The sequence below is a fragment of the Pseudopipra pipra genome, chromosome 4 (genome assembly GCF_036250125.1).
Source record: "Pseudopipra pipra isolate bDixPip1 chromosome 4, bDixPip1.hap1, whole genome shotgun sequence".
Taxonomy (NCBI): Eukaryota; Metazoa; Chordata; class Aves; order Passeriformes; family Pipridae; genus Pseudopipra; species Pseudopipra pipra.
In genome coordinates, this window is record NC_087552.1 from 31818088 (window position 1) to 31818389 (window position 302).

Here is a 302-nt window from a genome sequence, read left to right on the forward strand (position 1 = left end):
TATGCAATTGCAAACTACCAAATAGCAGAGCCAGTCCAGAAGTTTTCCACACAATACTTATTTGTTCCCACATAATCTGTCAACAATGAAACTGGAAAGAAAACCCCAAAACAGGTAAATCCTGGTATTTTTCTCAGTCAGAATCAAACAAAAAATATTGGGTTAAATTTTTGAAACATCCTTTTTTTTTTTCCAGCTCTCATAATTTACTCCCTTTTTTATAAATGTAAGGTTAAAACTAAATATCCTCCTCACATATGACTAAAATAGGCTCCAAAAAAGTAAGCCAAACTTTGCTTCCA